General features: G+C 39.5%; 1 pseudogene across 1 annotated transcript; it reads right to left on the bottom strand.

Moving 5' to 3' along the window:
* Positions 1-711: 711 nt before the first annotated feature.
* On the bottom strand, positions 712-20,980 carry LOC148121760 (immunoglobulin kappa variable 4-1 pseudogene; annotated as a pseudogene). Its single transcript, XR_015738208.1, has 3 exons — positions 20,838-20,980; positions 20,398-20,623; positions 712-820 (listed from the first exon to the last, which is right to left on the bottom strand). The product of XR_015738208.1 is annotated as an immunoglobulin kappa variable 4-1 pseudogene (transcript).
* Between the last annotated feature and the right edge of the window lie 1,881 nt (positions 20,981-22,861).

Here is a 22,861-nt window from a genome sequence, read left to right as displayed (position 1 = left end):
CAGATTGGTTGCAGTTTCAGGGTGACTGTCTGCTATGTAGTGACGTCCAGGTCAGCTCAGGATATGTAGTAAGATGGTATATTCCCTCAGCCTATGAAGAGGGTAGAAACTGAAATGAAGTAAGAAGAAAATGTGGCCACATTTGGGAGATATTAAAAAGAAAGATGTGAATATTAGATAAGAGTAAAGAAGAGGTAAGTAGTCTCGGCCTGTAGATGTGCATCTGTGATGGATGCAGAAATACTTATCAGCAGTTAAGCATTAAATCAGCTGCAGAAGGTTTGCTTGTGTGATCTCTTGAAGAGGAACTTTTGATTTCTTAAACAAGAGAAGTGGAAATGTGACATTAGGATGAGGATGTCAACTTGTGTCTCCAAGACAACTAACAGTCTTCAATATTCAAAGCTTTTATTTTCAATGACTGAAAATTTCTTGTAAATTTTAAATGATTTTCTAGTCAATCTATTGAACTTAAAAATTGTGCTTGAAAATAATAGGAGGGGAATCTTAATTAAGAAAGCAAATTGGAAAAAAATAATTGTGATGTATCCATGGTCAGACAAACACATGTATTAGTTTATGAAATCTCTGTTTCACAGCTTTACCCTTTTTATGAATAATCTCTCTAAGATCACATAGTGGAGCTGTGTGGGGAGAGACCCAGCTCACAGACTTAACTTCAGTGAGCAGCAGTCTCCAGTAGGTTTTTGTTTAGCCTGGGAGCACTGTGGGAGGAGACTTATAACTCTGTTGACAGTAATAGCCTGCAGCATCATCAGTCTCCACAGCATGAAAGGAGAGGTTGAATTCTGTCCCAGACACACAGAACCTGTCAGGGACCCAGATAGTAGGTTGATGCACCATAGGTAAGGTATTTGGGAAGTTATCCTGTTTTGTGTTTGTACCAGTGCCTCTAACTAATGTCATAATCAGTGACACTCTTGCTGGCCCTGACTCTTGTTGGCCCTGCAATAGATGGTGGCCCTCTGCCTTATAGAAACAGACATCAAAGCTGGGGACTGAATAAGCATGATGTCAGAAGTGGAGCCCAGAATGATAAACACACTGTGCTGGCATAGTTATACTGAAAGCACTATGGTGTAAAACCATCATGGATGTAGAAACATTAGGATTCATGAGTTACACTCTGAGAAGCCATAAAATAAAACAGAAATTTAACACTGCTTAGGTGCCATAATTTCAATGATCAGGACATCAAGACATGGAAAGCAACAAGGTCTACAGGGGTTTTCCCCAACACTATACCCTCTCATCTGGAAGCCAGAAACCACAGCAGGAGAGCAGCTGACCTGTTCTCTGAGACTTGGACTAGAGGTTTCTTCCTAGGCTTTGAGGCACTACTTTTAAAGGTTCTTTGAACAATTTGCACTGTGGCTGATGTGTCAATATGCAAATGAGCTCAGAAGTATGACTTGGTGCTCAAAAATTACCACTCTTTGTCAGCTAGAATTAGTGAAGTATTCGCTAGAGCACTCTAAGTAGTGTACACCGGATGGTTTCTTTTGTGGCCTTTTGGCATTGCTATGTTCTGTTATTTTGAGGCTCCATCTGTACTGTTACTGCACTGTTGCAAAGGATGTGGGTTGCAGATTCACTGTGATCACTAAGAATTAACTTTTCATAATTTATTTTATAAAGAAAACGAACAATATTTTTACATTTTACCTACTAACCTCAGTTCCCACTCCCTCACCTCCTCCTCTTCCCTCCAACTAACTCTGCATCCCACCCCCATCCACACTTCAGAGAGGAAAGGGGCAATGCTTTGGGGAAGGTTCAAGGTCCTCCCTCCTATATCCAGGCAGAGAAAGGTATCTATCCAAAGAGAATAGGTTCCAAACAAAAGCAGTGCAAACCTTCGATATAAATCCTGGTGCCACTAAGTCTGCCACAGTCATACAAATGTCATCCACATTCAGAGAGACAAGTTTGAACCTATGCTGTTTCCTTCCCTGTCTAGCAGAAGTTGGTGAGCTCCCAATAACCTAGGTAGACTGTTTCAGTGGGTGTCTCCATCACGGTCTTGATCTCCTTGCTCATACTCTCATTCCTCTAGCTCTTCAGCTGTACATTTGGGTGCTCAGTCCACTTCTCTAATGCAGATCTCTGCCTGTTTCCATGAGTTTCTGGATAAAGGTACTATGGTAATAATTAAGATATTCATCAATCTGACTACAGAGCAAGGCCAGTTTAGGTACCCTTTCCTGTATTGCTTTGGGTCTAGATGGGTCATTCTTGTGAATTCGTGAGAATTTCTCTAATACCATGTTTTTTGTTATTCCCATAATGGCTCCCTCAATCAAAATATATTTCTTTGGTCTCATCTCTTTCCTTACTCCATCTTGTCTATCCCATTCCTTCAAGTTCTCTTGCCTCCTCTTCTATACTTGTCTTCCCCATCTTCCATACTGCTCTACCCTCACGCTCCCAGTTTTGTCAGGTAATCTTGTCTGTTTCCACTTTCCACGTGAATCTATGCATGTTTTTCTTAGGGTTCACTTTGTTTCTTAGCTTCTCTAGGACATAAACTATAGACACAATATTCATTGCTTTACAAATGGTATACACTTATGAGTGAGTACATATCATATTCTACTTTCTGGGTCTGGTTTAATCACTCAGGATTTTTTTCTAGTTCCATCCATTTGCATGCAAATTTCAAGAGGTCATTGCTTTTAACCAGTAAGTAGTACTCTGAATTCTTTTTTTAATATTCTTTATGCTTTTGTAATCTATTTATTTATTAAAAATTTCCACCTCCTCTCATCCGCCCATTTCCATCCCACTCCCCCCACTCTCCCTTACCCTCCCTCTCCAGTCCAAAGAGCAATCAGGGTTCCCTGCCCTGTGGGAAGTCCAAGGTCCTCTCCCCTCCATCCAGGTCTAGCAAGGTGAGTATCCAAACAGACTAGGCTCCTGCAAAGCTAGTACATGTGGTAGAATCAAAACCCAGTGCCATTGTCCTTGGCCATTCACTTGTTTCTTTGGTCCATTTGGTTGGAAAACCTTTTCCCAACCCTTTACTCTGAGGTAATATCTGTCTTTGAGTTTGAGGTGTGTTTCTGGTAAACAGCAGAATGATGGATACTGTTTTTGTATCTATTCTCTTAACCTGTGCCCTTTTATAGGTGAATTGAGTCCATTGATATTAAGTGATATTAATGACCAGTGGTTGTTAACTCTGTTTTTTTTTCTGGTGGTAGTGTTTGTGTGTTTCCCTTCTTTAAGTTGTGCTGGTGGAGGGTTGTCAGATGCTTGCATTATTATGGGTGTTGATGACTTCCTTGTTTTGTGATTTGCCTTCTAGTATTTTCTGTAAGGCTGGGCTGGTGGCTACATATTGTTTAAATCTGTTTTTGTCCTGGAATATCTTGTTTTCTCCATTGATGGTAGATGCAAGCATTGCTGGATATAGTAGTCTGGGCTTGCATCCATGGTCTCTTAGTTTCTGCAGTACATCTATCCAAGACCTTCTGGCTTTCATTGTTTCCATAGAGAAGTCAGGTATAATTCTGATAGGTTTCCCTTTATATGTTACTTGAATTTTTCCCTTGCAGCTCTTAATATTCATTCTTTATTCTGTAAGTTTTGTGTTTTGATTATTATATGACAAGTGGATGCTTTTGGTGATCCAGTCTATTTGGTGTTCTGCATGCTTCTTGTACCTTCATAAGAATACCCTTCTTTTTTTTTTAAGTAAGTTTTATTAAATTATAAAAGTTTCCATTTCCGCCCCTCTTCCCAACACCCTCCCACTCCCCCCACTCCCTCTCCTCCTCCCTCTTCATCCCTTAGGGCAGTCAGGGTTTCCTGCCCTGTGGGAAGTTCAAGTTCCTCCCCCCCCCTTCAGGTCCAGGAGGTGAGTGTCCAAACTGACTTGATCCCCAAAATCCAGAATATATAGAGGAAACAGGTCCCAATGTCATAGTCAATGGCTTTTCAGAAAGACTCCGGGCCAGCCACATTCAGAGAATCCGGTCAAATTCCGAGAATCTGGTTATATCACTTCCTCGTTCAGTCCCAGTCCAACTGGCCTTGGTAAACTCTCATTAGATCCGTTCCATTGTATCAGTGGGTGATAGCATCCCTCGCAGTACTGATTTCGTTTTTCATGTTCTTCCTACTTCTGTTCCTCATTTGGACCTCGGGGGGCTCAGTCCGGTGCTCCAATGTGGGTTTCCGACTTTATCGCCGTCCTTCGCCAGATGAAGGATCTATGGTGACAAGCAAAATATACATCAGTATGGTTATGGGCCACGGCCGATTCAGGCACCCTCTCCTCTGTCCAGAGAACAATCTGGGGGATCTCTCCTTGGACCTGGGATCCCATATATAATCAAGTCTCCTGTAAACCCTAAAATGACTCCCTTAGTTGAAAAATATTCTTCCCTGATCCCATATTCATCCTCCCTCCCTCCCCCCCATCCCAGGCCAACGAGCTTTCCCCATTCCTCCCCTACTCCCTTCTCTCTAACCCTCTCTCCTTCCATCAACCCTCCCACCCCCCCATGCACCCGAGGTTACCTGGGACTCTTGTCTATTTCCTACCTCCTGGTGGATAGGTAAATAATCTTCATCAGGTTCGTCTTCTTATTTAGCTTCTCTAGGATCACGAATAATAGGCTCAAAGACCTTTAATTATGGTTAGAATCCACTAATGAGTGAATACATACCGTGTTCCTCTTTTTGGGTCTGGCTCACCTCACTCAGTAAAGCGTTTTCTATTTCCATCCATTTGCATGCAAAATTCAAGATGTCATTGTTTTTTACCGCTGAGTAAAACTCTAATGTGTATATGTTCCACACCTTTTTTACCCATTCTTCTATTGAGGGGCACCTAGGCTGTTTCCAGGTTCTGGCTATTACAAATAGTGCTGCTATGAACATAGTAGAACAAATGCTTTTGTAGTATGTTAGGGAATCTTTAGGGTATATTCCCAAGAGTGGAATTGCTGGGTCCTGAGGGAGGTTGACTCCCAGTTTCCTGAGAAACCGCCACACTGATTTCCACAGTGGCTGCACGAGTTTGCATTCCCACCAACAATGGATGAGTGTTCCCCTCACCCCACATCCTCTCCAGCATAGGCTATCGTTGGTGTTTTTGACTTTAGCTATTCTGACAGGTGTAAGATGGTATCTCAAAGTGGTTTTGATTTGCATTTCCCTGATCGCTAAGGAGGTTGAGCATGACCTTAAGTGTCTTCTGGCCATTCGAAGTTCATCTGTTGTGAATTCTCTGTTCAGATCAGTACCCCATTTTTTAATTGGGTTAATTAGAGATTTAGTGCCTAGTTTCTTGAGTTCTTTGTAAATTTTGGAGATCAGTCCTTTGTCTGATGAGGGGTTGGTGAAGATCTTCTCCCAGTCAGAAGGCAGCCTTTTTGTCCTACTGACAGTGTCCTTTGCTTTACAGAATCTTCTCAGTTTCAGTAGATCCCATTTATTCATTGTTTCTCTTATTGTCTGTGCTGCTGGGGTCCTACTTAGGAAGAGGGCTCCTGTGCCTATATCTTGTAGACTACTTCCCACTTTCTCTTCTATCAGGTTCAAAGTGGACGGATTAATGTTGATGTCTTTAATCCATTTGGACTTGATTTTTGTGCATGGTGATAGATATGGATCTACTTTCATTTTTTTACAGGTTGACATCCAGTTATGCCAGCACCATTTGTTAAAGATGCTTTCCTTCTTCCATTGTATACCTTTAGCTCCCTTGTCAAAAATTAGGTGCTCATAGGTTTGTGGGTTAATATCCGGGTCTTCTATTCGATTCCAAAGGTCGATTTCTCTGTTCTTATGCCAATACCAAGCTGTTTTCAATACTGTAGCTCTATAATAGAGTTTGAAGTCAGGGATGGTAATGCCTCCTGAAGTTCCTTTATTGTATAAGATTGTTTTGGCTATCCTGGGTTTTTTGTTTTGCCATATAAACTTGATTATTGTTCTCTCAAGGTCTGTGAAGAAGTTTGATGGGATTTTGATGGGGATTGCATTGAATCTATAGATTGCTTTTGGTAGAATTGCCATTTTTACTATGTTGATTCTCCCAATCCAAGAGCAGGGAAGGTCTTTCCATTTTCTCGTATCCTCCTCAATTTCTTTCTTCAAGGACTTAAAGTTTTTGTCAAATAGGTCTTTCACTTCCTTGGTTAGAGTAACCCCAAGATATTTTATGCTATTTGTGGCTATCATGAAAGGTGATGTTTCTCTGATTTCCCTCTCTGCTTCTTTATACTTTGTGTATAGGAAGGCCACTGATTTTTTGGAGTTGATCTTGTATCCTGCCACGTTACTAAAGGTGTTTATCAGCTGTAGGAGTTCTTTGGTAGAGTTTTTGGGGTCACTTATGTAAACTATCATATCGTCAGCAAATAACGAAAGTTTGACTTCATCCTTTCCAATACGAATCCCCTTGATCTCCTTATGTTGTCTTATTGCTATTGCTAGAACTTCAAGCACTATATTGAAGAGGTATAGAAAGAGTGGACAGCCTTGTCGCGTTCCTGATTTTAGTGGAAAGGCTTTGAGTTTCTCTCCATTCAGTTTGATGTTAGCTGTCGGCTTGCTGTATATTGCTTTTATTATATTTAGGTATGATCCTTGTATCCCCAGTCTCTCCAACACCTTTATCATAAATGGGTGTTGAATTTTGTCAAATGCTTTTTCAGCATCTAGTGAGATGATCATATGGTTTTTTTCTTTCAGTTTATTTATATGATGGATTACATTGATAGATTTGCGAATGTTGAACCAGCCCTGCATCTCTGGAATGAAGCCGACTTGATCATAATGGATAATTTTTCTAATGTGCTCTTGGATACGGTTTGCCAGTATTTTATTGAGAATTTTCGCGTCAATGTTCATGAGTGAGATTGGCCTGTAATTCTCTTTCTTGGTTGTGTCTTTGTGTGGTTTTGGTATTAGGCTAACTGTAGCTTCATAAAAGGAGTTAGGCAATGACTCTTCTGTTTCTATATTGTGGAATACGTTAAGGAGTATAGGTATTAGCTCTTCCTGGAAGTTCTGGTAGAATTCTGCATTGAAACCATCTGGTCCTGGGCTTTTTTTGGTAGGGAGATTTTTGATAACTGCTTCTAATTCTTCGCGACTAACAGGTCTATTTAGATTGTTCACCTGTTCTTGGTTCAACTTTGGTATATGGTACTTATCTAAAAAAATGTCCATTTCTTTTACATTTTCCAACTTTGTGGCATATAAACTTTCGTAGTAAGATCTAATGATTCTCTGCATTTCCTCTGTGTCTGTGGTTATGTCCCCTTTTTCATTTCTGATCCTATTAATTTGCACGTTCTCTCTCTGCCGTTTGATTAGTTTGGATAGGGGTTTGTCAATCTTGTTGATTTTTTCCAAGAACCAGCTTTTTGATTCATTGATTCTTTGGATTGTTTTCTCTGTTTCTATTTTGTTGATTTCAGCCCTCAGTTTGATTATTTCCAGTCTTCTACTCCTCCTGGGTGAATCAGCTTCTTTTTTTTCTAGAGCTTTCAAGTGTGCTGTTAGGTCTCCAATGTGTGCTTTCTCCGTTTTCTTTATTTGGGCACCTATTGCTATGAACTTTCCTCTTAGCACTGCTTTCATAGTGTCCCATAGGTTTGAGTATGTTGTGTCTTTGTTTTCATTAAATTCAAGGAAGTCTTTAATTTCTTTCTTAATTTCGTCCTTGACCCAGGGGTGATTTAGTAGTTGACTGTTCAACTTCCATGAGTTTGTTGACTTCCTGGGGTTAGCATTGTTGTTGAATTCTAATTTTAATCCATGGTGATCTGACAAGACACAGGTGGTTACTAATATTTTTTTGTATCTGTGGAAGTTTGCTTTGTTACCGAGTATGTGGTCAATCTTCGAGAAGGTTCCATGAACTGCAGAGAAGAAGGTATATTCTTTCCTATTTGGGTGGAGTGTTCTATAGATGTCTGTTAAGTCCATTTGATTCAATACCTCCAATAAATCTCTTAATTCTCTGTTTGGTTTCTGTCTGATTGACCTGTCCATTGGTGAGAGAGGAGTGTTGAAGTCTCCTACTATTAGCGTGTGTGGTTTGATGACTGCCTTGAGTTCTAGAAGAGTTTCTTTTACATAAGTGGGTGCCTTTATATTAGGGGCATAGATATTCAGGATTGAGACTTCTTCCTGATGAGTTGTTCCTGTTATGAGTATGAAATGTCCATCTCCATCTCTTCTGATTGATTTTAGTTTGAAGTCGATTTTGTTAGATATTAGAATGGCCACACCCGCTTGTTTCTTAGGTCCATTTGCTTGGAAAACCTTTTCCCAACCCTTTACTCTGAGTAGGTGTCTGTCTTTGTGGTTGAGGTGTGTTTCTTGTAAACAGCAGAATGTTGGATCCTGTTTTCGTATCCAATCTCTAAGTCTGTGCCTCTTTATAGGTGAATTGAGTCCATTGATATTAAGAGATATTAATGACCAGTGGTTGTTGACTCGAGTCATTTTTTTTTTTGGGGTAGTAGAGTGTATGTGTTTTCCTTCTTTGAGTTGTGCTAGTGAAGGGTCGCTAGATGTCTGAGTTATTGTAGTCAGTGTTGGCAATGTTGGATTCCTTGGGATGTAATTTTCCTTCTAATATTCTCTGTAAGGCTGGATTAGTAGCTACGTATTGTTTAAATTTGTTTTTATCCTGGAATATTTTGTTTTCTCCGTTGATAGTGAATGAAAGCTTGGCTGGGTATATTAATCTGGGCTTGCATCCATGGTCCCTTAGTTTCTGCAGTACCTCTATCCAGGACCTTCTGGCTTTCATGGTTTCTATAGAGAAGTCTGGTGTAAGTCTGATAGGTTTACCTTTATAGGTTACTTGACCTTTTTCCTTTGCAGCTCTTAATATCCTTTCTTTAATCTGAATGCTTTGTGTTTTGATTATTATATGGCGAGGGGATGTTTTTTTCTGATCCAGTCTATTCGGTGTTCTGTATGCTTCTTGCACCTTCATAGGAATATCACTCTTTAGGATGGGAAAGTTTTCTTCTATAATTTTGTTGAATATATTTTCTGGACCTTCGGTCTGCAATTCTTCTCCTTCTTCTACTCCTATTATTCTTAGATTTGGTTTTTTTATTATGTCCCATATTTCCTGAATGTTTTGTGATGAGAATTTGTTGGATTTGCTGTTTTCTTTGGTCAGGGCATTTATTTTCTCTATGGTGTCTTCATAATCTGAGATTCGTTCTTCTATCTCTTGTATTCTATTGGTTATGCTTTTCCTGAAGTCTCTGTTTGTTTACCTAGATTTTCCATATCCAGCCGGTCCTCGGTTTGTGTTTTCTTCACTGCCTCCATTTCAGTTTTCAATTGTTGAACTGATTCCATTACCTGTTTGATTGTTTTTTCTTGGTTTCCCAGGGTATCATTTACGAATTTACTTATTTCTTCAAACTTTTTGTTATATTTGTCTTCTATTTCTTTACTCATTTCTTCCATCTTTTTGTTATATTTCTCTTCTATTTCTTTAAGTGAGTTATTCATACCCTGTTTAAGAGACTCTATTGCTTTTATAATGACACTGTTTTCCACTTCTTCCGGTATAGGGTGTTCAAGTCCTTCTGTCATAAGATCGCTGGGATCTGGTGTTTTCGTGTTGTTTTTCAGATTGTTGGAGGAATTCTTGCCTTGGCGCCTGCCCATCTCTTCCTTCAGATGCTCTCCAATGGCTCTTCCCTCCGCTGGGTCTTTTGCTACTGGATTAATGCCCCTTGCTATCCAGGAATCACTTTGCCTGCAGCCTTAGGTTGCTGCAGGCAGACTATTAGAACAAAGGGATTTCCGTCCCTTTGCACTCACCGCCTGTACGTCCCGCGGTGCCCACCCTGGCTGAGATGGAGGAATTTAAGCCCCGAAAAAAGGAGAGGGGAGGGTATGGGTTCCAGGCAGAGAGCTGGGATGGTGTTGCAAGAGAGAGGGATTTGCTGGGGAAGCTGCCCCTTTGGAGTAGTCAGGGAGATAAGGGTGGCGGGAATATTGTGTGTTCCCTAACCGGCCTTGTGTGGCGGTCAGGAACAATACACTTACCCCTCCACAGGATCAGAGCCCCTCGCTGGTCAGAGGTGCCCCTGCCTGCAGTCTTGGCTTGCTACAGGCCGGCTATCGGAACAAAGGGACTCCAGTCCCTTTGCACTCACCGCCTAACCTGGCCCGCGGTGCCCACCCCGGCTGAGATGGAGGAATTTAAGCCCTGAGAAAAGGAGAGGGTAGGGTATGGGTTCCAGGCAGAAAGCTGGGATGGCTTTGCAGGAGAGAGGGATTAGCTGGGCAAGCTGCCCCTTTGGAGTAGTCAGGGAGATAAGGGTGGCGGGAGTATTGTGTGTTCCCTAACCGGCCTTGTGTGGTGGTCAGGAATAATACACTTACCCCTCCACAGGATCGGAGCCCCTCGCTGGTCAGAGGTGCCCCTGCCTGCAGTCTTGGCTTGCTGCAGGCCGGCTATCGGAACAAAGGGACTCCAGTCCCTTTGCACTCACCGCCTAACCAGGCCCGCGGTGCCCACCCCGGCTGAGATGGAGGAATTTAAGCCCCGAAAAAAGGAGAGGGGAGGGTATGGGTTCAAGGCAGAAAGCTGGGATGGCGTTGCAGGAGAGAGGGATTAGCTGGGAAAGCTGCCCCTTTGGAGTAGTCAGGGAGATAAGGGTGGCGGGAGTATTGTGTGTTCCCTAACCGGCCTTGTGTGGCGGTCAGGAACAATACACTTATCCCTCCACAGGATCGGAGCCCCTCGCTGGTCAGAGGTGCCCCTGCCTGCAGTCTTGGCTTGCTGCAGGCCGGCTTTTGGAACAAAGGGACTCCAGTCCCTTTGCACTCACCGCCTAACCTGGCCCGCGGTGCCCACCCCGGCTGAGATGGAGGAATTTAAGCCCCGAAAAAAGGAGAGGGGAGGGTATGGGTTCCAGGCAGAAAGCTGGGATGGCGTTGCAGGAGAGAGGGATTAGCTGGGGAAGCTGCCCCTTTGGAGTAGTCAGGGAGATAAGGCAAGAATACCCTTCTTTAGGTTGGGAAAGTTTTCTTCTATAATTTGGTTGAATACATTTTCTGGTCCTTTGAAATGTAGTTCTTCTCCTTTTTCTATCCCTATTATTCTTAGTTTTGGTCTTTTCATGGTGTCCCAGATTTCTTGGATGTTTTTTGTTAAGAATTTGTTGGATTTGTTTTGTTCTTTTTAAATGTATTTATTTCCTCTATAGTATCTTCCGTGTCTGAGATTCTTTCTTCTATCTCTTGTAATCTCTTGGTAATACTTGTCTCTGTATTTCCTGTTTGTTTACCCAGATTTTCCATATTCTGCCTTCCCTCGGTTTGTGTTTTCTTCATTACCTCCATTTCCATTTTCAAATCCTGAACAGTTTCCCTTACTTGTTTGATTGCCTTTCTTGCTTTTCTTGGGTATCTTTGAGATATTCATTCATTTTCTCTACATTTTTGTTTGTCATCTCCATTTCTTTATGACAGTTTTTCACATCCTGTTTAAGGTTCTCTTTTATTTTCATAATATTCTGTTTAAAGTTGATATCTTCTACTTCTTCTGGAGTAGGGTGTTCAATTCTTTGTGTTGCGTGATTCCTGGATCCTGTTGATGTCATGTTGCCTTTCAAGTTATTGGAGAAATTCTTGTATTGGTGCCTGCCCATCTCTTCCTTCAAATGCAGCCAGGATAGTCTTTGCATCTTGGTCCAATCTTTGCTGTGACTGACTCTCTGGGCTGATCTCCTCAGTGCAGAAACAGGAACTGTTCTGATCTGGATGGAACTCCTCAGCAGAGAAACAGGGACGCTGATCTGGATGGAACTCCTCAGCCCAAAAATAGGGATGCCTAGTATTTCAAGGAACTCACAGACAAAAGGGTGAACTTGGGGGGAAGACAGAGTCTAGTGGAACACAGAATAGCCTGCAGAATTAGCTGAAGGTCAGTACTATGATTTCTTTCTCAGCTTCTCTAGCATTTGTATAGAGAAAGACTATTGATTTTTTTTATTTGATTTTGTATCATGTCACATTACTGATGATATTACATATATAAGTTCCCTAGTAGAGTATTAGGGATCATTTATGTATACTATCATATCTTCTACAAGTAATAAAAGGTTGACTCCATCCTAGAGATGCAAGGATTGTTCAATATATTAAAATCTATCAATGTCATTCACCATATATATAAACTGGAGGAAAAAACGTATGATCATTTCATTAGATGATGAAAACATTTGACAAAATTCAACACTCTTTTTTGATAAAGGTCTTGAAGAATTCAAGAATACAAGAAACATTCCTAAGCATAATAAAAGCAATATAAAGTAAGCCAACAGCGAACATCAAATTAAATGGAAAGAAACCCAAAGTAATCCCAATAAAATCAGAACCAAGACAAGTATGTCCACTCTCTCCATATTTATACAATATAGTTCTCAAAGTTCTGATTAGAGAAATAATACAACAAAAAGTGATAAGGGGATTCATTTTGGAAACAAATGAAGCTTTTTAAAAAGATGTCTTTGTATTTATTCTATGTATATATTTGTTTTGCTAAATGTATGCCTGTGTACCACATCTGTGACTGTTGACCTTGGATTCCAGAAAAGTGCATGGGTCCCCTAAAATACTGTGGCAGAAAACTGTGAACTACCATATGAATACTGAGAATTGTACCTATGTCCTCTGCCAGACCAGGAAGGGCACTTATCCATGTCTCTAGCCTAAAATAATTTTTTGTATCTCATAACAACAACATATTTATAGTGTGATACTTCTCTACAAGAGAAAATAATTAGATTTAATAAGTTTGAGAAAAAATATGTCATAGTTCAGATGAGAAAGAAATGCTGACTCCACAAAGAGGCTTTCAACTAAATTTCATAAGGAGTAGAAGAGGCAACGGAATATGACAATGTGATGAAAAGGACCTAAACGTACAATAAACAGGCATCACTGAATATAAGTCAGGTCTCTTTCTTTTCATTGCAAATCCAATACTGAATCCACACAAAGTTTTCACAAGTGGAGGCATATTTTACTCTGTAACCAGTAAGACTCCACAGTTCCTGTCAATCAGCATCCAGCAAAGGAGTCCCAGTTTGTCCTGTGGGCAGAATCACAAATACCTTGACAATGTCTCTACTATAAAAATCAAAGCAGATAATGATGCTAGGTTTGTGTCCCTGTGGACACTCAGCACACCATCAATTCCACCTCGGACTCAGTTTTTAAGAAAAACCTCAACTTAGCTAGGAAGTGAGGCTTTTTCATAATCAACATTTCCCTTCTCTATGGCATTTAAACTGAAGGTACTGACAAAGTGAAAAAAAGTCAGACATTTCTGTTTCCAAGGTATTTGACAGTCTGAAATGACTCAGACCCTGATATCCTTGAACAGTGTCATTCAATTTAAAGCACTGAGTGAAGCTCAGTATTCTCCAATCAAGGACAGAAGTACACTGCAGCTTGACTGTACCCAGAAGGCCCATTTGGTAAAGCCTTAGTCTCCAGGATGTTGTTTTTTTGCTGGTAAGACATGTATAATTACAGGTCTTCTAGGAAGTTTTGAAGTCCCTGACTTTGTGTTCTTGGGAGAAATGTGTGACAGTGATCTCCCCCTCTTTCCTCTCCACAAGGTTCTTAGCTTTGCTTCAAAGACTCCTGTCCCAATGCCTCACCACAGCTGCACACAGGGCCTTACTCCCATTGAGCAGAACATTCAAATGAGCAAATATTAAACTCATTATCTTCTTTTCTTCTAGTGATTGAAATTGGGAGGCACATCAGGCTTCATACTTTCAATGTAATTCAAACCAAGAGATGCTTAATTTATTGTACAGTTGAACATTGCAACACTCATTTCAGTGAATGGTAATGTGATGATTTTCACCATTGTTTTTCCAACTCTCTGAGCATTGGCCCTGGGATAGTGATGTGGATTGAATTCTTGTGTCACATGGTTACCACATCCTGCAGGACATTCTCTCTTATGTTAAATATTTTTTTCATCCTCTGTTTGCTACAGCTTTATTATTTAACATCCTAATGATTTCATGTATGGATCTTTAACTTTTTAAAAATTGGTTTCTAGGCATTCTGTTTTGAAGTTGTGAATGGAATTCACCCTTGACTTCTTTCTTGGGAAGTTTGTTACTTTCACAGAGAAAATCTAGTGATTTTTGTCTGTTGACTTTTTAGAGACCTCTTGGTTTATATCCTGCCCTCTGCTGTTAGAATTTTTAGGACTAAGAAATTTCTGATTGAATTCTGAGAGTCTTTAAGATTAAGAATGTATTGTGCTCATTTGACTTTTACATTTTTTTCTAAGTCATGTTTGTGCATTTTTCTGAATAAGAGTGAGATTGGATATGTGCCCTTCTCTCATTTCAGAATTGTGAAGCAGTGCTCTGTTTTTTCCTACTTAATACAATTATAAGAATATTTCTCTCATTCATAGTGTGGGTTTTGCTTTAAATACTTTTGCAATGCTATTATAAATTACTTTCAGAAACCCATCTTTGTTTCATTGTTGTTTTTTAATACCATTTTTAACTGGCTTGTCAATCAATTACAACACTGTCCAACAGACATACAATAAAAACAGCCTGTCTGAGAATTGTCCAGATCTGTCATTCTCTTACTCTCCACGACCTCTGTTGCTAAAAGGTCCCAGGACTCTGTATCAGTAATGCAGTTACATGGATAGGGACCTAGATCTATGTTTTATTGAGCTGAGTCCCACACAGCTCCCATAGCTCTCTGGAGATGCTTCAGGGACATGAAGTTGCACAAGCCTCTCTTGTGTACTCTATCATTTCAAACTGAAGGCAGGAGACCTTTCTGAAGTTATCCACCCAATACCCTGGCATGTGGATAGGCGGCCTACTAATCAAAGGTTTGTACAACTCCTTCACAGCCTTCTTAATATCTTCATCCATCATCAAGAAGAAATTCGGCATAATCCATCCTACCAGGTGGACCCTCAGGTTGTTGAAGACATTCATCTCAACCAGTACTTGGGTTTCATATCAGTGAAGACTTTCTCAAAGAACCCATCACATTTCTCCTGTGCCTCCATGTCATTCTAGAACAGTGTGAGCCATCAGCTGTCTGTGCACTGTTTGGAGATTTATTTGATGTTTTCAATCTAGATAGTTTGACTAATGGTCAGCATACTGTGTAATCAAAAAACATCTGTCTCTTTGATGACATGCTCCAATTTGGAAAGAAAATGAGTAGTTGACATTGTCTCTCTAGGTACTGACAATAAAAAACAAGTATTCTTCCTTCTTCCAGCAGAACCTGCATACAGGGCTGCACATGCCAGTTACTGTGTCCTAAATTCTTATTTATATTCAGGGAACATTCTTCTACTTCTGGCTCATTCTGGGATTTATCCTGAGTTTAAATGAGTGTTCTATACTTACCAAGATGATGACAGGGTTTCTGCTTCTGAAGCACTTTGTGTTGAATTGGAGATAATATTTTTGGGTTTGGGCCACCCTTTCATTCCTTCATAGAAAACAATTTGGTTACAATTTACATTCCTCATAATGTATTCTTAGATTTCATTTGCAAGAATTAAGAGGTCCTTATGTTAATCAAGGAAATTTGTCTCTCATCTCTGTATTTTTTTCCTTTTGAATCTTTACTTTGATATCTGGATAATCCTGTCTCCCCACATGAAGTCTGGTTGTATTCCTTTCTTTTCTTTGCATGGAATAGTTCCAGGGGTGTTAATGTTATTTCTTCATTAAAAGGTCACCATAATTGTGCCAAATACATTGTGTTTCACTTTTTAAAAATATTTGTATTATTATTATGAAATATTGTACAATAAAATTTGAAAATATTTTTTTACTCCCATCCCAGAAAGAAAATAAAGACTAATGAAGGCATTCAGGCCTAGAAACAGTCTCCAGGTCAAGTTAGGTAGAGACCAGAGTGTTTTCCACGAAGGAGGGTTGTTGGGGGAAGGATCCTCCAAGTTTCCAAGTTTGAGAGATCTGACATGCATGGTAGATTGCAACATCTGACCAACAGGGCCGCCCAGCATCTATCTAGGTTTGTCTCATAACACTATAGTCCAAAGTCAATGTTTACACATTTGGAACTGTTATATACTTTTGTTGACTCATTTTCTTTATGGCTGTCGTGGACCATTTGATTTAGTACTGTTGAGATTATAATGTAATACTTCCCATTATATGTGGTGAATTTTTTTGTGCATTAACAAATAAAGCTTTCCTGAATATCAGAGTGCAGAATTAGCCACAATTGTTAACTACAGAGGCTAGACATTGGTGGCATACACCTTTAATTTTTTATTTTTTGGTTATTTATTTATTTATTTATTTAAAATTTCCACCTCCTACCCTCCTCCCTTTTCCTCCCCCCCTCCCCATTCCTTTCCAGTCCTTGGAGAAGTCAGGGTGCCCTGCCCTGTGGGAAGTCCAAGGCCCTCCACCCTCCATCCAGGTCTAGGAAGGTGTGGCACACACCGTTAATACCAGCTTTTGGGAACACAGGCAGACAGATACCTGTTAATACAAGGCCACCCAGGGCTACACAAAATTGATTCAGTCTAAAAGAAAAATAGCTCACACAAAAGTGATCCCAGCACTTGGTATCACATGCCTTTAACTTCAACACTAGGGAGGTGGAGACAGGAATGATATGGCTTGGCATAGAGAGGAATACAAAGAGAGGAGACAGGAGCTCAGGAATTTAATCTGAGCAGTCAGTCTGATCAGTCAGGATGAGCAGTCACTCTGAAAATACAAAGTGAAGAGGCAGTCTGAAGACAGGATCACCCCTTTAATCTACGAAATGGTAGAGGTAAGGACTCTAATGGTTGAACATTCTGCTTCTCTTATCCTTCACCTTTCATCCCTGATAGCTGACTCCAAGGTTTTATTAAGTAAGAACATTTTGAATTTGTGTTACAAGCATGATTCTGCCAGCTATGTTTTGGGCCTCCATTCTCTTGGAAGATTTACTTCCAACATTTGACTTTTAGCACATGTGTATAGTTAACAGGTTGTTGTGGTTCTTGAATAAAAGAAACAGTTGGATATAGTTTCAGTCTAGTCTAAAAGTATGTGTGTCGTTCTTGAGAAATGGGATCACATATAGTTAATAATTTTTATTAATTTCTATAATTTTCTTGAGGATTCTTAATTCAATAGATTGTTGATTTATCTTCCTCCACCTTACCCCTCAACTAGATTGGAGTTTCTGGCTTATAGTGTTGGACATACTGATAGACAAACTGATATTTCCTTTCCTGATAATAATTATTTATCTAGTTCTCTCTTGAAAGTATGATTTTTCTGTACTCTTCTGATTGAGAAGATCTTTATTTTCCTATGTACATAGTATTACTGTTGTATTCTTTAAAGTGATATTTCCTTGATGATGAACTGCCATACCTTGTGATTTTCTTGTAATGTCCTTATTTCTCCTCAATTTAAATTACAATTTGGCTGAACATAGCTCAATTATTCCTGTATATTTCTGAAAGAGATTGTTCCATGATTTTTCAGTCTTTAATGTTTTAAATAAGAGTTCAGATGTAATTCTCATGTGTTTGTCTTTGAACTTGACTTAGCACCTTTCAATTAGATGTTTTGATGTCTATTCTTTATTTTGTGTTTTTCTTTTACATAATAAGCACAATCTATGACATGAAGAGATAACTCTCCAGTGATCTCTATTTGGGTAACAAAATGCCTATTTTTTATTTACCATTTTTTTCTAAATACAATTTTTCTCTATTATTGCTTTATTCATCATAATCTCTATGTCTTTAGTTTTTTTCAGCTCTTCTATATCTTATGCTTCTTAGTATTGGTAACTCCATCATATGCTAGAATTCTTTGACATTATAACCATTATATATTTTTTAACCAATGATGTTTTAGTTATTTTTTTTCAATTTCAGTCTTCATACAGGATATACTTTCCTCCACTTTACTGAGTCTTATGGTGATTTCTTTGTTCTGTGTGAAAAGAAAGTATAGGTTCAGGGCCTGAAAGAAAAGTTCTCAGCACAAAGGATATGTTTCTTTTTCCCCAGATGGGCAGATGGCAAGGAATAAGAGAAAAGGCAGAATATAGAGGAAGAGTGAGAATTGGATTGTAACCCTGGAAAGGGGACAGAAGAATCTTTCATGGAATAAAAGGACTGTCTTCATTGTGGCTATAGAATAGGGCCAGTCCAGGCACCCTCTCCTCAGCTGCCCAAGGAACAAACTGGGACATCTCCTTGGACACCTGGGAACCCCTCTAGAGCCAAGTCTCTTTCCAGCCCTAAACTGGCTCCCCTAATTAAGATATCTACTTCCCTGATACCATATCCACCCTTCCTCCATCCCAATCATCCCATTCCCCCAAACTCTTCCCCTCCCCCCTTCTCACTTTTCTCCACCATCTCCCCTTACCCCACCCCAGATCTCTCAATTTTTGCCTGGCAATCTTGTCTACTTCCAATATCCAAGAGGATAACTATATGTTTTCCTTTGGGTTCACCTTCCAATGTAGCTTCTCTAGGATCACGAATTATAGGCTCAATGTACTTTAACTATGGCTAGACTCCACTTATGAGTGAGTACATACCATATTCCTCTTTTTGGGTCTGGGTTACCTGACTCAGGATAGTGTTTTCTATTTCCATCCATTTGCACATAAAATTCAAGATGTCATTGTCTTTTACTGCTGAGTAGTACTCTAATGTGTATATATTCCACACTTTCTTTATCCATTCTTCCATTGGGAAGCTGAGGAGAGGGCGCCTGAACTGGCCCTAACCTATAGCCACACTGATGAATATCTCACATATCACCATAGAACATTCATCTGGCAATGAAAGGAGGTACAGACAGAGACCCACATTGGAGCACTGGACTGAGTTCCCAAGGTCCAAATGAGGAGCAGAAGGAGGGAGAACATGAGCAGGGAAGTCAGGACCTTGAGTGGTGCGCCCACCCACTGAGATGGTGGGGCTGATCTAATGGGAGCTCACCAAGGCCAGCTGGACTGGGAATGATGGAGCATGTGATCAAACTGGACTTTCTGAACGTGGCTGACAATGAGGGCTGACTGAGAAGCCAAGGGCAATGGCACTGGATTTTGATTCTACTGCATGCACTGGCTTTGTAGGATCCTAGTCTGTTTGGATGCTTACCTTCCTAGACCTGGATGGATGGTGGAAGACTTTGGACTTCCCACAGGGCAGAGAACCCTGACTGCTCTTTGGACTGGAGAGGAAAGGGGAGGGGGAGCTGGAGGAAAGGGAGGGAAATTGGAGGAGGTGGAAATTTTTAATAAAAAAGGACTGTCTTTTTAATAAAATAAATAAAGAGACAGATATAGTACATAGGAAAATGGTAGTTTATGAAGGCAGAAACCCGGCCTTAGGATGAGATGCTTAATTTTAGTGGGTATGTTAATTAGGTGAACCAATGAGGACTTTGATTGCTGGATTTTGGTGCATTGAGTGTTGGACCTTAATAGTGTCTGAATTAGGGATTGTTCATATAGGCAAATAGACCTGTGTCTTGCTTCAGGAATGTAAACTAATAGTTTTCACAGAGGTAGAGGCAAATAGGGAGAAAGGGCAAGGCCTACCAGAGCCACATGCTTGAACTTATAAGTGTCCTTTTACTGTGTGCTGTATTTGATACACTGAAATTTTACTAACATTTCATTTGTGATTTTCCCTTGTTTACTTATTCTGCCATGTTACTGATTATTTTATTCATCTTGTTTATGTTTTCCAATATTTTACTAGCCTTTCTCAGTACATCCAGAGGTGAATAAATTTTTTATTTGTATCTATTGTGACAATCCACTACTTTATGAATATGTTTTTGAAATCATCACCCAATATTTTACCCATTTCAGACCTTTGAGTAGAACCCTTGAGTGAATGAAGATCCTTTGGGGTATAATTTTGGTTTGATTTTTCATGATCTTATGTTTGTGTATTATAATTCATATCTGTGGGTTTAGGTACCCATTCTCATTTATTTGAGACTTTTTTGAATTTAGCAAACTATATTCAAAGTCTCACTGACCGCAGAATCAGTCTGCATTGAGGTATTTGTAAATCTCCATTAATTTTATGCAGTCTGTAACAAATTGTTCCATGCCATATCTTCAAAATAGGATAGGTTTCTTAATCAGGATGTGGACATAGTTAGAATATTTTATACATGGGATAACAATATATACCCCTTAAAATTGAGCCTTATTAATTGATATGAAATATAAAGACTTGAAGACAGCATTTACTGATACAATATTATATCAACATTAGAGAGCAGGAAGGTTTCTTTATCTCAAAATTGTGAGTCAGTTACAGAGTCATCAAAAGGAGATCCACTGCCTATGTAGCGATCAGGGACCCCATTTTCCCGAGTGGATGCCCAGTAGATTAGTAGTTTAGGAGACTGCCCTAGTTTTTGCTGGTACCAGTACAAGTGGTTCTTTTTGGTGTTACTGCTGTAAAGACTCTGACTGGCCCTGCAGCTGATAGTGATCTTCTCTCCTACTGACACAGCCAAAGAAGATGGAGACTGGGTCATTGTGATATCTGCACAGGCACCTGCAATCATGGAAAACAAATGGTCATAAGTAATAAAAAAACACACAGAATTTAATACCGATGAAATTTGTCAATTTATAGCCTCATAATGCCATATTGTCAGAGTGTACATCTTTTACAGTAGTGTAAGAAATAGTGTCCTAGCACACATTATAAATTTCTTTTATACAAAGAAGTGACTCCAAAAATATTATAATACATTTCAATTTCTCACCAGACACCCAGAGCAGCAGGGACATGAGGATTTGGGTCTGTGACTCCATTTTGTTCCCCCTGTCTAACTGATGTAGCTTAGTTCTCACCAAAAAGGCCTGCTTTATACATTCAGAGCAGCTGGTCTGGTCTGGAGTTTCCCATGCAAAGCAGTAATCAAATACATAAAGAAATATTGGATTTTGTGTGTGGATGACTGGTGTCAATGAGCAGGCAAAAATACAGTCATAGGTAGTGTGAGCAATCACTGAAAGAGATTAACGTACTGCTCTCACAGACAGAAATCAATGAGCTGTTCTAATATCAACTTATGCTAAAATACCTTACATATTTAAGTTAGTTTGCTTTTGCTTCAATGTTTGGAAATTTATCTTATATTAACAGTGCTAGGTATATAATAATATAAATTAAAAATTCACAAATCCAGAGAGCTCGAAACTAGAAGAATTGAACACCCTACTCCAGAAGAAATAGAAGAAATAGACTCTAAGCGCTTCTTTATGAAAATAATAGAGGAACTTAAACAGGAGGTGAAAATCTGCCATAAAGAAATGGAAGATAAGTATAACAAAAAAAAAATTGAGGAAATGAGTAAAGAAATGGAAGAGAAATATACCAAAAAGTTTGAAGAAATGAGTAAATCCGTAAATGAAATTCTGGGAAACCAAGAAAAAGCAATCAAACAGGTAATAGAAACAGTTCAAGATTTGAAAACTGAAATGGAATCAATGAAGAAATCACAAACCGAGGGCTGGCTGGCTATGGAAAATCTGGGTAAACGAACAGAGACTTCAGAAACAAGCTTAACCAATAGAATACAAGAGATAGAAGAAAGGATCTCAGACTTTGAGGACACCATAGAGAAATTAAACACTCTGTCCAAAGAAAACAGCAAATCCAACAAATTCTCATCACAAAACATTCAGGAACTGTGGGACACAATAAAAAAACCAAATCTAAGAATAATTGGAGTAGAAGAAGGAGAAGAATTGCATTTCAAAGGTCCAGAAAATATACTCAACAAAATTATAGAAGAAAACTTTCCCATCCTAAAGAACGATATTCCTATGAAGGTTCAAGAAGCATACAGAACACCGAATAGACTGGATCAGAAAAAAACATCCCCTCGTCATATAATAATCAAAACACAGAGCATTCAGACTAAAGAAAGGATATTGAGAGCTGCAAAGGAAAAAGGTCAAGTAACTTATAAAGGTAAACCTATCAGACTTACACCAGACTTCTCTATGGAAACCATGAAAGCCAGAAGGTCCTGGATAGAGGTACTGCAGAAACTAAGAGACCATGAATGCAAGCCCAAACTACTTTACCCAGCCAAGCTATTGTTCACTATCAACGGAGAAAACAAAATATTCCAGGATAAAAACAAATTTAAACAATACGTAGCTACTAATCCAGCCTTACAGAGAATATTAGAAGGAAAATCACAACCCAAGGAATCCAACATTCCCAACACTGCCTACATTAACTCAGACATCTAGCGACCCTTCACAAGCACAACTCAAAGAAGGAAAACACATACACGCTACTACCCAAAAAAATGACCGGAGTCATCGATCACTGGTCACTAATATCTCTTAATATCAATGGTCTCAACTCACCTATAAAGAGGCACAGACTTAGAGATTGGATACGAAAACAGGATCCAACATTCTGCTGTCTACAAGAAACACACCTCAACCACAAAGACAGACACCTACTCAGAGTAAAGGGTTGGGAAAAGGTTTTCCAAGCAAATGGACCTAAGAAACAAGCGGGTGTGGCCATTCTAATATCTAACAAAATCGACTTCAAACTAAAATCAATCAGAAGAGATGGAGATGGACATTTCATACTCATAACAGGAACAATTCATCAGGAAGAAGTCTCAATCTTGAATATCTATGCCCCTAATATAAAGGCACCCACATATGTAAAAGAAACTCTTCTAGAACTCAAGGCAGTCATCAAACCACACACACTAATAGTAGGAGACTTCAACACTCCTCTCTCACCAATGGACAG

Source organism: Myodes glareolus, chromosome 6 (assembly GCF_982192425.1).
Source record: "Myodes glareolus chromosome 6, mMyoGla1.1, whole genome shotgun sequence".
Lineage (NCBI taxonomy): Eukaryota > Metazoa > Chordata > Mammalia > Rodentia > Cricetidae > Myodes > Myodes glareolus.
This window is presented reverse-complemented; position numbering and strand designations above follow the sequence as displayed.